General features: G+C 57.9%; 1 protein-coding gene across 1 annotated transcript in view; it reads left to right on the forward strand.

The window, feature by feature from the left end:
- Nucleotides 1-4,485: 4,485 nt before the first annotated feature.
- The window catches only part of LOC127036812 (plasma membrane calcium-transporting ATPase 3-like), a 72,808-nt gene continuing 65,198 nt past the window's right edge, over nucleotides 4,486-12,095 (forward strand). The window contains 1 exon segment of the mRNA XM_050928041.1: nucleotides 4,486-4,522. The gene's annotated coding sequence lies outside the window, so the exon portion shown is untranslated.

The raw sequence follows: 12,095 nt of genomic DNA on the forward strand, positions 1-12,095 counted from the left end.
AGAAAATGTTGAGGGGAAATGGAGAAAATTTGTAACAATTGTGGCAACAAAACCCCAAAAATCTTCGCACACAGCTTGCATGCGCCCGCAGGAAACGAGGTTGGAACCCAAAGCCATGGCGAATGTTGCACCTTTTTTTGGAAACACGTTTGCATGAATGTTTTGCCCTAAAAGCGTCATGGAAGACATAGTAAAAATTTTGCAAGAAACTTCTTGCCACATTTGCATGAAAATTTAAGAAAAGATTGAAAAAAAAGAAAGTCATGAAGAAAAGTGCAGAAATGTTGCAAGACAATTTGTAATACATTTGCACAGACATGCATGAGCTTTGCAACAACAACAAAAAATCACTCCATAATTTTGAATGAAAATCCAAGAACATTTTACCCCCAAAAAATTAAAATTTGCTTTATAGTACAAAAGCATTCTGCAAAAAAGTCCTTGGGAAATCTGCAAAAGAAAATGTATAGATTTGCATGAAAAAGGAAAAAATTGCTAATGCTGTCATGCAGAAAATGGCAAATATTTTGAAAAAAATCTTTAATACATTTGTATGAAAACGCATGACAGTTTTGCAAAAACAAGTTATTAACTTGGCAATAAAATGCAAGAAAGTCACAGAGAAAATTGCAAACATTTATTTAAAAAATATTTGGAAATTTGCATGAAAACTCAAACATATGCACAAAATGGCACCCCCCCAAAAGTCAAGAAGAAAACTGAAAACTTTTTGAAAAATAAATATTAAACGCAATCTGTAACAATTTACAAGAAAAAGTCATCATGAAAATTCTGGACAAAATTTGCTAGTAATCACTGAAAATATTGCAAAACGTGGCCGAAGATCGTGCAAAATGTGCATCACGACTTGTGAAAATTTTGCAAAGGCTGAAATGTGGAAAAGATATGACAAAATCATGCAAAACTGTTGCAAAAACACCCCGACCCCAAGTGGCAAACATTTTGCATACAAAGCACGCTCCATTTTCACTAATTAGTGCAAATATTTCCCTCTAAATTCTCCGATACGCGTGTGCACAACTCCTTGGAAGATCTGTACCAATCTCGCAAGCCACCAGAATTTGCAGCCCTGCATCTTTGAAGACCCTCGGGGGCATGGGCGTGAAATTTCCTGCTTTGCACAAGTTTGCTGCCTCCTGCTTCTTGTTCCCAAAATGCAGGGGCGGGGCCCCGCTCCAGCCATGCTCCTTGACACATGCCAGTGCTTGCACGACCCGATTCCGTCCCGCTGCAGCCAAGTTTTGGTGGGACGGGGGTGCAGGGGGGCCAGGACCCTGCCAGGCAATGGGGAGAGTGCACCCCCCAGGGCGGGGGGCTAACCGGCCAGGGATGATCCTGCTGGGTACATGTAGCATGGGGTGCCTAGCGGCTCCCCACCATCCTGAGAGTTCATGCCACCCCCTTGGTGCCCAACCCCCAAGCCCTGGATTTCCACTGCGCCCCGGGCCTGGGCATGTGGGCGTGGGACCAGGACCCCCGGGCACCCCGACCTGCGAGCCGATGCCCCCCCCACGGTTGTGACTGGGTGTGTAAAGTCGTGTGCAATAGAAATGTCGAGAACGGCGGCTAATAAAAGTTAGCGTTGGGTTCAGCTGCGCCGCCTGAATGGTGTGTGTGGGCCTGTGGGAGCGGGGCAGGGGCCTGTCCCCTCTAGGGGGTGCTGGCTCCCCCCCAGCCCTGTATCCTTCCCCCATCCCCCCACGGCCCTGTATCCCTCCCTCCTGCTGTCCCCCCCAGCCCTGTATCCTTCCCCCATCCCCCCACGGCCAGGTATCCCTCCCTCCCGCCGTTCCCCCCCAGCCCTGTATCCTTCCCCCATCCCCCCACGGCCCTGTATCCCTCCCTCCTTCCGTCCCCCCCAGCCCTGTATCCTTCCTCCCATCCCCCCACGGCCCTGTATCTCTCCCTCCCTCCATCCCCCCCAGCCCGGTATCCTTCCCTCCCGCCGTCCCCCCCAGCCCTGTATCCTTCCCCCATCCCCCCACGGCCCTGTATCCCTCCCTCCCTCCGTCCCCCCCAGCCCTGTATCCTTCCCCCATCCCCCCACGGCCCTGTATCCCTCCCTCCCTCCATCCCCCTCAGCCCTGTATCCTTCCCCCCATCCCTGTATCCCTCCTTCCGTCCCCCCCATCCCTGTATCCTTCCCCCCATCCCCCCACGGCCCTGTATCCCTCCCTCCCTCCCTCCATCCCCCCCATCCCTGTATCCTTCCCCCATCCCCCCACGGCCCTGTATCCCTCCCTCCTTCCGTCCCCCCCAGCCCTGTATCCTTCCTCCCATCCCCCCACGGCCCTGTATCTCTCCCTCCCTCCATCCCCCCCAGCCCGGTATCCTTCCCTCCCGCCGTCCCCCCCAGCCCTGTATCCTTCCCCCATCCCCCCACGGCCCTGTATCCCTCCCTCCCTCCGTCCCCCCTGCTGCCCCCCCAGCCCTGTATCCTTCCCCCATCCCCCCACGGCCCTGTATCCCTCCCTCCCTCCATCCCCCTCAGCCCTGTATCCTTCCCCCCATCCCTGTATCCCTCCTTCCGTCCCCCCCATCCCTGTATCCTTCCCCCCATCCCCCCACGGCCCTGTATCCCTCCCTCCCTCCCTCCATCCCCCCCATCCCTGTATCCTTCCCCCCATCCCCCCATGGCCCTGTATCCCTCCCTCCTTCCGTCCCCCCCAGCCCTGTATCCTTCCCCCATCCCCCCACGGCCCTGTATCCCTCCCTCCTTCCGTCCCCCCCAGCCCTGTATCCTTCCCCCATCCCCCCACGGCCCTGTATCCCTCCCTCCTTCCGTCCCCCCTGCTGCCCCCCCAGCCCTGTATCCTTCCCCCATCCCCCCACGGCCCTGTATCCCTCCCTCCTTCCATCCCCCCACAGTCCTGTATCCTTCCCCCATCCCCCCTAGCCCTGTGTCCTTTCCCCATTTCCCCCCTATCGCTTTCTCTCTACCTCTCCCCCGTCTGTCCCTGTGTCCTGCTCCATGACTCCCCTTCCCAATTTCTAGCCACCTGCCACCTTTATTCCCCTCTGTCCCCCCTCCCCCACCCGCAGCCCAGTTCCCCTCCAGAGCAGGGAGTCCCAGTAATTCACATGGTGATGGGGGGGGGCCCTGGGTCCATGGCTGATGTGGGGGTCCCCTGGATCCATGGCTGATGGGGGGTCCTCTGGGTCCCAGGCCGATGGGGGGTCCCCTGGGTCCATGGCTGATGGGGGTCCCCCAGGTCCCAGGCCGATGGGGGTTCCCCGGGTCCCAGGCTGATGGGGGTCCCCCGGGTCCATGGCTGATGGGGGCTCCCCTGGGTACATGGCTGATGGGGGGGATCCCCTGGGTCCAGGGCTGATGGGGGGGTCCTCTGGGTCCCAGGCTGATGGGGGTCCCCCAGGTCCCAGGCCGATGGGGGTTCCCCGGGTCCATGGCTGATGGGGGGGTCCCCGGGTCCCAGGCTGATGGGGGCTCCCTTGGGTCCATGGCTGATGGGGGTCCCTTGGGTCCCAGGCCGATGGGGTCTCCCGGGTCCCAGGCTGATGGGGAGGTCCTCTGGGTCCCAGGCCAATGGGGGGTCCCCTGGGTCCATAGCTGATGGGGGTCTCCCGGGTCCCAGGCCGATGGGAGGGTCCCCTGGGTCCCAGGCCGATGGGGGGTTCCCCTGGGTCCATGGCTGATGGGGGGTCCTCTGAGTCCCAGGCTGATGTGGGGGTCCCCTGGGTCCATGGCTGATGGGGGAGGTCCTCTGGGTCCATGGCTGGTGGGGGTCCCGCAGGTCCCAGACTGATGGGGGTTCCCCGGGTCCCAGGCTGATGGGGGGTCCCCTGGGTCCATAGCTGATGGAGATCTCTCGGGTTCCAGGCCGATGGGAGGGTCCCCCGGGTCCCAGGCCGATGGGGGTCCCCTGGGTCCATGGCTGATGAAGGGGGTCCTCTGGGTCCATGGCTGATGAGGGTCCCCCGGGTCCCAGGCCGATGGGGGGGTTCCCTGGGTCCATGGCTGATGGGAGGGTCCCCTGGGTCCCAGGCTGATGGGGGGTCCCCTGGGTCCATGGCTGATGGGGGGGTTCCCCGGGTCCCAGGCCGATAGGGGGCTGCCCTTGCGGTCACTGCAAGACACTAGGGGGCGCTATTTTGCTGGCGGGGGGGCCAAGTATCCATCCTTCCATGCCCCCTCCCCGCGCCGGCCGTGCCTGGGGGGTCCCTGCCCTCTCCCTCCCGGGGCGGGGGGGGGGTGGGAGGCGGAAGGATCGGGCCTGTCCTCGGCCTCCGCTGCCGCTGTCACCTGCTCCTCCCCCCGCCCCCCCCCCCCCATCGCTGCCGGAGCATCTGGAGCAGCCCGAGCACCGACCGCTCCATCGATGCAGCATGTGAAGCCGGGCGGGGATCCCGGAGCCTGCAGAGGCCTCAGCCCCACGGGCCCCCCCGCGCCGCGCCGCGCCGCCCCGCCCCGCCCCACGGCCGTGGGGGAGCCAGGAGCGGCCCCCCCGCCCCCCCAGCCCCGCGCCGGCTGCAGCATGGCCTGGTGAGTCGCCGCCCTCCGCTCTTCTCTCGGGTGCGAATTCGGGGGGGAGGGCGCCCGGATTGGGGACCCCCCGGCAGGGCGGATGGATCTGCAGGGGCTGGGGGGCGGTGCAGAACCCCCCCTCCCGCAGCGCCCATATTCCGTGTCCGGTGCAGAGATGCTGGGGGGGGGGATGGGCTGTTCACTGCAGAGCTGCCTGCAGGAGCGGGTTGGGGGGGCGACTATTGCAGTGGGGGGGCGGACAGAAATCCCTTGTTGCGAGGGTCGGCAGGTTGCAATGACACCTCTCCCCCGCAGTTCATAATTCTCCAAACCTGCCCCCCCCATTGCATCTCATTCCCCCCACCCCCGGCTGGCATGGCAGGTCTGTCACACACCCTCCGGTAGAGCCCCCCCTCCCCCCATCGCAGTGGGGTCGTTAGCAGAGCTTTATTGGCAAAGCCCCTTCAGAGCCGGCCGGGGTGTCAGAGGGGGGTGCTGAGAACTAGGGGGGCAGCAGTGTTTCATAGCCAGCAAGGGTCCCCCCCCCACTGCAGCACAATCGCTCCTGCAGTCAGTGCGGGGTTGGGGGCTCTGGCTTCGGCCCAACACCTCCAGTGCCTGGAGAAACGGCTCAAGGGGCCTGCCACAAAGCTAGACCCCCCCCCGTTTTCTGGCCAGTGGGCTCAGAGAATCCCTGGAAAAGAGGGAGGGAGGGAGAGCTGAATATGGTGTAGTGGGGGGGGTGGATGGATGGATGGCGGTATGGGGGGATGGATGGATGGATGGATGGAGGTATGGGGGTGTATGGATGGATGGATGGATGGATGGCGGTATGGGGGTGTATGGATGGATGGATGGCGGTATGGAGGGGTGGATGGATGGATGGATGGATGGAGGTATGGGGGTGTATGGATGGATGGATGGCGGTATGGAGGGGTGGATGGATGGATGGAGGTATGGGGGTGTATGGATGGATGGATGGCGGTATGGAGGGGTGGATGGATGGATGGATGGATGGAGGTATGGGGGTGTATGGATGGATGGATGGCGGTATGGAGGGGTGGATGGATGGATGGAGGTATGGGGGTGTATGGATGGATGGATGGCTGTATGGAGGGGTGGATGGATGGATGGAGGTATGGGGGGATGGATGGATGGATGGATGGAGGTATGGGGGTGTATGGATGGATGGATGGCTGTATGGAGGGGTGGATGGATGGATGAATGGTTGCATAGAGGTATGGGGGGGTGGATGGATGTGGAGTTAAGTATGAGGGTACAGAGATGAGGGAGGGAGAGAGGGAGGGAGGGGTAAATATGGTATATTTGGATGGATGGATGGATGGATGGATGGATGGAGGTATGCGGGGGTGGATGGATGGATGGATGGATGGAGGTATGGGGGGGTGGATGGATGGATGGATGGATTGATGGCGGTATGGGGGGGTGGATGGATGGATGGATGGAGGTATGGGGGGGTGGATGGATGGATGGATGGAGGTATGGGGGGGTGGATGGATGGATGGATGGATGGAGGTATGGGGGGGTGGATGGATGGATGGATGGATGGAGGTATGGGGGGTGGATGGATGGATGGATGGATGGATGGATTGATGGCGGTATGGGGGGGTGGATGGATGGATGGATTGATGGCGGTATGGGAGGGTGGATGGATGGATGGATGGTTGCATAGAGGTATGGGGGGGTGGATGGATGTGGAGTTAAGTATGAGGGTACAGAGATGAGGGAGGGAGAGAGGGAGGGGTAAATATGGTATATTTGGATGGATGGATGGAGGGGTGGAGGGGTGGATGGATGGAAGGACAGAGGTATGGGGGAGGTGACGATGCGGTTCTGGTGGGACCCAGCTGAGGGTGCCAATTCAGGACCAATTGCTCAAACAGGGCAGTCACAGCCCAAGGCTGGGGTTTTCCACCTCTAAGACAAACCAAACCAGCCAGACAAAAATGACTTTGGTTTCACCCCACTGGCTAACCACAAGTCACACAAGCAATTTCCTTAGACACTCCAGATATCCCCGTATCACCACCAGTCCCATCCGTCCTGGGGATGAATGGTTATGAAAACCAACACCCCAGTAAAAGAAAAAGGTTTTTTCGATCCCAAAGGACCAAGCCCCAGACCCAGGTCAATATACACATCAGATCTTACCCACAAATCACGCTGTTGCCAATCCTTTAGAATCTAAAATCTAAAGGTTTATTCATAAAGGGAAAAAGATAGAGAGGAGAGCTAGAATTGGTTAAATGGAATCAATTACATACAGTGATGGCAAAGTTCTTAGTTCAGGCTTGTAGCAGTGATGGAATAAACTGCAGGTTCAAATCAAGTCTCTGGAGAACATGCCCCGCTGGGATGGGTTGTTCAGTCCTTTGTTCAGAGCTTCAGCTTGTAGCAAAGTCCCTCCAGAGGTAGGAAACAGGATTGAAGACCAGATGGAGATGAGGCATCAGCCTTATATAGGCACTTCCAGGTGTAAGAACCTGTTTGTTCTTACTGTGGAAAATTACAGCAACATGGAGTCTGGAGTCACATGGGCAAGTCCCTGCACACCCTGCTGAGTTACAAGGCGTATCTGCCTCTTCTCAGTGGGTCAATTGTGTAGCTGATGGTCCTTAATAGGCCATCAAGCAGGCTAGGCAGAGCTAACACCAACTTATCTGTGGTGTCACCCAGAACTGCAGCACCAATTTGAAATACAGACAGTATAGTACCAATACTTATAACTTCAACTACACAATGATACAGACATACAGACAGCATCATCCTAACCAGCAACCCAGAACCTGGTCCTAGACACCTTATATGACCCCCTTTACATAGGATTTGGTGCCACTACAGGACCTTGGTTGCAAACCATGTTCTATATGGTTTCAGTTTATACCAATAATGTCACAGGGGGATGGATGGATAGATGGATGGAGGGAGGTATGGGGGGATGGATGGATGGATGGACAGAGGTATGGGGGAGTGGAGGGATGGGGGTGGATGGATGGAGGGATGGATGGATGGATAGAGGTATGGGGGTGTGGATGGATGAATGGTTGGATAGAGGTATGAGGGGATGGATGGATGTGGAGTTAAGTATGAGAGTACACAGATGAGGGAGGGAGAGAGGGAGGGAGGGGTAAATATGGTATATTTGGATGGATAGAGATATGGGGGGATGGATGGATGGATGGATAGAGGTATGGGGGGATGGATGGGTAGATGCATGGATGGAGGTATGGGGGGATGGATGCATGGAGGGATGGATGGAGTTATGGGGGGATGGAGAGAGGTATGGGGGGAGGGATGGATGGATGGATGGATAGAGGTATGGGGGATGGATGGATGGATGGATAGAGGTATGGGGGATGGACGGATGGATAAAGGTATGGAGGGATGGATGGATGGATGGATAGAGGGATGGATGGATGGAGGGATGGATGAGTAGAGGTATGGGGGATGGATGGATGGATAGAGGTATGCGGGGATGGATGGATGGATGGAGGTATGGGGGGTGGATGGATGGGATGGATGGATGGATAGCGGTATGGGGGATGGATGGATGGATGGATGGGTAGAGGTATGGGTGGATGGATGGATGGATAGAGGTATGGGGGTGTGGAGGGATGGGGGTGGATGGATGGATGGATAGAGGTATGGGGGTGTGGATGGATGAATGGTTGGATAGAGGTATGAGGGGATGGATGGATGTGGAGTTAAGTATGAGAGTACACAGATGAAGGAGGGAGAGAGAGAGGGAGGGATGGGTAAATATGGTATATTTGGATGGATGGATGGATAGAGGTATGGGGGATGGATGGATAGAGGTATGGGGGATGGATGGATGGATGGATGGATAGAGGTATGGGGGAGTGGAGGGATGGGGGTGGATGGATGGATGGATAGAGGTATGGGGGTGTGGATGGATGAATGGTTGGATAGAGGTATGAGGGGATGGATGGATGTGGAGTTAAGTATGAGAGTACACAGATGAAGGAGGGAGAGAGAGAGGGAGGGATGGGTAAATATGGTATATTTGGATGGATGGATGGATAGAGGTATGGGGGATGGATGGATAGAGGTTTGGGGGATGGATGGATGGATGGATAGAGGTATGGGGGGATGGATGGGTAGATGCATGGATGGAGGTATGGGGGGATGGATGCATGGAGGGATGGATGGAGTTATGGGGGGATGGAGAGAGGTATGGGGGATGGATGGATGAACGGATGGATAAAGGTATGGAGGGATGGATGGATGGATGGATAGAAGTATGGGGGGATGGATGGAGGGAAGGATGGATAGAGGTATGGGGGAGGGATGGATGGATGGATGGATAGAGGTATGCAGGGATGGATGGATGGATGGAGGTATGGGGGGTGGATGGATGGGATGGATGGATGGATAGCGGTATGGGGGATGGATGGATGGGTAGAGGTATGGGGGGATGGATGGATGGATGGATGGATAGATAGAGGTATGCGGGGATGGATGGATGGATGGGTGGATGGATAGAGGTATGGGGGATGGATGGACGGATAGATAGTTGGATTGATGGAGGTATGGGGTGGATGGATGGATGGATGGATGGATAGAGGTATGTGGGGATGGATGGATAGATGGTTAGATGGAGGTATGGGGGGTGGATGGATAGATGGATGGATGGAGGTATGGGGGTGGATGGATGAGTTGGGAACTGGTGGGCTGGGATGGTTGGAGGAATGAATACAGAGTGGTATATTGGGTGGGAAAAGAGGTGGAGATGGCGAGACGGATGGGTAAATAGGGCGTGCTTTGGTGGGACGGATGGGTAAATGGGGTGTACTTGGTGGGATGGATGGGTAAGTAGGGTGTACTTTGGTGGGATGGATGGGTAAATGGGGTGTACTTTGGCAGGATGGATGGGTAAATGGGGTGTATTTTGGTGGGATGGATGGGTAAATAGGGTGTACTTAGGTGGGATGAATGGGTAAGTAGGGAGTACTTTGGCGGGATGGATGGGTAAATGGGGTGTATTTTGGTGGGATGGATGGGTAAGCTTGGTGGCAGTGGATGGAGGGAGCAGTACTTAGTGGTTAGATCCATAGTTGATGGATGGATGGGGAAAGATGGATGGATGGATAGATGCAGGAGGATAGGTGGGAAAAGATGGATGAGTGGATGAATAGATAGGAATTTATAGGCTTGGATGGATGGATGGATGGATGGAGAGCTATGTGTGGTCATTAGAAAGTCAGATAGATCAACAGACAGGTAAGTATGGGGTTAGATGGATGGACGGATGGAGGAATATTTAGGAGTTAGATCCATAAATCCTAGACTCATAGATTAGGGTTTGAAGAGACCTCAGGAGGTATCTAGTCCAACCCCCTACTCAAAGCAGGACCAACCCCAACTAAATCATCCCAGCCAGGGCTTTGTCAAGCCGGGCCTTAAAAACCTCTAAGGAAGGAGATTCCACCCCCTCCCTAGGGAACCCATTCCAGTGCTTCACCAGCCTCCTAGGGAAATAGTGTTTCCTGATATCCAACCTAGACCTTCCCCACTGCAACTTGAGACCATTGCTCCTTGTTCTGTCATCTGCCACCACTGAGAGCAGCCGAGCTCCATCCTCTTTGGAACCCCCCTTCAGGTAGTTGAAAGCAGCTATCAAATCCCCCCTCACTCTTCTCTTCTGCAGACTAAACAATCCCGGTTCCCTCAGCCTCTCCTCAGAAGTCATGTGCTCCAGCCCCCTGATCATGTTTGTTGCCCTCCGCTGAACTCTCTAAATGATGGATGGATGTAGGGTGTTGAAAGTAGTGGGGTAGATGGATGGACAGAGGAGTATTTATGAGGATAGATAGATAGATAGATAGATAGATAGAGGGGGTGGCTGGGGATAGATAGATAGATAGAGCGGGTGGCTGGGGATAGATAGATAGAAGGGGTGGCTGGGGATAGATAGATAGATAGAGCGGGTGGCTGGGGATAGATAGATAGAGGGGGTGGCTGGGGATAGATAGATAGATAGAAGCGGTGGATGGGGATAGATGATAGACAGCTAGAGGGGGTGTCTGGGGACCGGCTGAGCGGGGGGCAGTGGCTGGATAGGCGGAGGGGGGGGCTGCGGGGGATGGGGGTAGATAGATAGACAGAAGCAGGGGACGGGGGTGGATAGATGATAGACAGCTAGAGGGGGTGTCTGGGGACCGGCAGGGCGGCCGGCTAAGCGGGTGGATGGAGGTAGATAGACAGATAGATAGAGGGGGTGGCTGGGGGTGGATAGATAGATAGAGGCGGTGGCTGGGGGTAGATAGATGAGGGGGATGGGGATAGATAGATAGTTGGGGTGTCTGGGGACTGGTAGGGCGGCCGGCTGAGCTGGGGGCCGTGGCTGGACGGACGGAGGGGGCCGCGGGGGACGGAGGTGGATAGATAGATAGTTGGGGTGTCTGGGGACCGGCAGGGCGGCCGGCTGAGCGGGGGACCGTGGCTGGACGGACGCAGGGGGGCCGCGGGGGGCGGGGGTGGATAGATAGATAGTTGGGGTGTCGGGCGGCCGGCTGAGCGGGGGGCCGTGGCTGGACGGACGCAGGGGGGACGGGGGTGGATAGATAGATAGTTGGGGTGTCTGGGGACCGGCAGGGCGGCCGGCTGAGTGGGGGGCCGTGGCTGGACGGACGCAGGGGGGGCGGGGGTGGATAGATAGATAGTTGGGGTGTCTGGGGACCGGCAGGGCGGCCGGCTGAGTGGGGGGCCGTGGCTGGACGGACGGAGGGGGGCCGCGGGTGGATAGATAGATAGTTGGGGTGTCTGGGGACCGGCAGGGCGGCCGGCTGAGTGGGGGGCCGTGGCTGGACGGACGCAGGGGGGACGGGGGTGGATAGATAGATAGTTGGGGTGTCTGGGGACTGGCAGGGCGGCCGGCTGAGCGGGGGGCCGTGGCTGGACGGACGGAGGGGGGCCGCGGGTGGATAGATAGATAGTTGGGGTGTCTGGGGACTGGCAGGGCGGCCGGCTGAGCGGGGGGCCGTGGCTGGACGGAGGCAGAGGGGCCGCGGGGGGCGCGGGTGGATAGATAGATAGTTGGGGTGTCTGGGGACCGGCAGGGCGGCCGGCTGAGCGGGGGGCCGTGGCTGGACGGACGGAGGGGGGCCGCGGGTGGATAGATAGATAGTTGGGGTGTCTGGGGACCGGCAGGGCGGCCGGCTGAGCGGGGGGCCGTGGCTGGACGGACGGAGGGGGGCCGCGGGTGGATAGATAGATAGTTGGGGTGTCTGGGGACCGGCAGGGCGGCCGGCTGAGCGGGGGGCCGTGGCTGGACGGACGCAGGGGGGGCGGGGGTGGATAGATAGATAGTTGGGGTGTCGGGCGGCCGGCTGAGCGGCCGGCTGAGCGGGGGGCCGTGGCTGGACGGACGCAGGGGGCCCGCGGGGGACGGGCTGCCGGAGTCGGGGCGCACACAGGGATGCGGTGCCAGTGGCCAGGCGGACGATGTCGTGGGGCACAGGATGGAACTTGGCGGTCACTGGTTGGATCGTGGGGGGCAGCGGCTGGATATTGGGGGGTGGCTGGATGCTGGAGGGGCAGAGGATGGACC

Source organism: Gopherus flavomarginatus, chromosome 18 (assembly GCF_025201925.1).
Source record: "Gopherus flavomarginatus isolate rGopFla2 chromosome 18, rGopFla2.mat.asm, whole genome shotgun sequence".
Taxonomy (NCBI): Eukaryota; Metazoa; Chordata; order Testudines; family Testudinidae; genus Gopherus; species Gopherus flavomarginatus.